We start from the raw sequence: 2,385 nt of genomic DNA on the forward strand, positions 1-2,385 counted from the left end.
AATTAAAAAGCGTGGCACAATTATGTACAGTACATAATACTTGATAATGAATGATACTAAGCACCCACGTTACTGGTTTATATATTTACTATAAAAATAGAAGAAAATGCGTTTCTTTTTTTTTTAATTCAGGATATTATTGGGGTCAACTGAACTACAGAAAGAAAATGTGTTTCAATAAGGGGAGTGTAAATAAAAATTTTAGGAAGGAGAAAAAATTTAGTCTAGATTAAATATCTTCATTAACATGAAAAATATTTTCATAAATAAGTAAAATAATGTTATTTATAGACTTCCTCCCAGTTCAGGAAGTTTATGAGTTTGCCCTTTATTCAGGCAGGGACTAGAGAACCATGATCTGGAGATCTGTGTCCGTTCTCTTCTCAGAGGACGTGGCGCTGGGCATGTGCACTGTCTGCATCTCAACCAGGACGACTGTAGTTTTAGCTACATTCACTTTGAATGTCTTTTCCCTGATTTACTCTGTAAGCTTCTGAGTTGACTCTATTGGCATCACGCAGAGCTATCAACCTCCACTGACTGCCATCCGAGTGAGTGACCTATCCTTTTCCACAGCACCCTAGAATGTACATTGTTCCAGTCTGATCCAAAGTTCGGCCACACAGCAACAGCAGGGTGTTGACTGCCTGTGAGTCACGTTCCTACTCTTGAATTTCCCTTGTTAAATCCCCTGATTCACTTTTCTTCATTTCTGGGGCTTGTTTTTGTTGCTTTTGTTTGTTTGGTCATTTGACTATTTGTGTAATAACTTGGCTGTAGAATTTATCTGTCTTGCAGTTTGCAGTCTCTGGTGTCTGCGCTCAGATGTTTTCCTCAGTTTGATCTTGTTTCCTGGATTCTTAACCATCACACTTGGGTTAACATGAACCACGTCCGGGTCAAGGGTTGTAATTAAGCCCCCTTATCCTGTTAGATATTCACCCGTTTTTGTTGGATGATGTGTGGCTTGGAGATTTCTTTTTCAGTTCAGGGAATTTGTAGTTTTACCTTCATTCAGCCAGGGACTAGTACTTCAGAGGTTCTCTCTTTGGTCTTTTCTCCAAGGAAGCAGCCTTGAGCAATCTTCCAAATCTGCAGGAACGAGTGTGATTTTATTTTAAACCTAGCTTGTCAAGTGTGCCTGGCTCAGAGTAGCTTATTGTTCAGCCAGTATTTTGTCAGTAGTTGTGTGGAAGCCCCTCAATCTAGTAAGGGTTCTGGATATTTCTGATGAGTCTGTGTATAACTTGGGGAATGAATTCAAGTCCACTTTGTGTTCCACCATGGATGCTCCTGAGTATAGTGGATATGATACCGGCACAGACCATCACTGGTGCTGGTGGAGACGGTTCTTGACCTCCACACAGGAAGGAATTCGAGCACACGGTTACTAGCAAAAGAGAACTCAGACAGGAAGTATAGGCAGAAGCAGATACATTTATTGAAAGCAAACTACACTCTTTTACAAGGAGGCAAAAGAGCAGACTGATCCAGAAAGGAACAGTACCACCCCAGGGTTAGGTCTGTCCTTTTATGCTAATCTCTAGTAATTTCCTAAGCTGGGGGTAGAATATTCATGGATTTTCTGGGAAAGGAGTGGAGAGTTCTTAAAACTGGGAACTTTCCCATTTCTTGGCCTTATAGGGTGACTTCCAGGAAGGAGGTCTCCAAGAGCTTCTAGGAGGAGACAGCTCTCACAACACCTTGTTTTTAGCCCAGTGTAACCAGTTTCAGACTTCAGATCCACAGAACTGTAAGATAGTAAGTGTGTGCTATTTTAAGCCTCTAAATTTGGGTTAATTTATTATAGCATCAATAGAAAATTAATACATGAGGCCAAACAAATCTATGCTGTTAATAAGTTGGTTTGTTGATACCTTTGGGTAATGAAAGGAGTTGTGATTGGGTATACAGAATATGGCCTTTTGAAGTCATAGTAATGTTCTGTTTATTTACTGGATTAAGGTTATGCAAGTTTGTTCCATTTATGATGAATCAGTGAGTTACATGTTTATGACATGGCCAATTTTCTGTATGTACATTTTACTTTAATAAAACAAATGAATCTCCAAATAATTGAATTATTATATGGAAGACAGCCTTGAAATAGTCACAAGTATTCAAATCACAGGTTTTAAAAATGAAGAGATATGATATAAAACACCAAAGCATAAAATCTACTATAGAGAAAAGTGGTGTTCCTAAGGAGGGAACTGAACTGAACAGGCAAGAATCTGATAGGGATAAAAAAAGGAACTTTGTTGATATTGAAAGAATCCACAGTGATTTTTTTACATTCAAGATTTAAGAACATATTCAACAACTATTCATATGTTTATGAATAAATAAATTTTCTAAGTATTTCCAATTTCATGCAAAAGCAAA

This window comes from Propithecus coquereli, unplaced genomic scaffold (assembly GCF_000956105.1).
Source record: "Propithecus coquereli isolate 6110/MARCELLA unplaced genomic scaffold, Pcoq_1.0 Scaffold55, whole genome shotgun sequence".
Taxonomy (NCBI): Eukaryota; Metazoa; Chordata; class Mammalia; order Primates; family Indriidae; genus Propithecus; species Propithecus coquereli.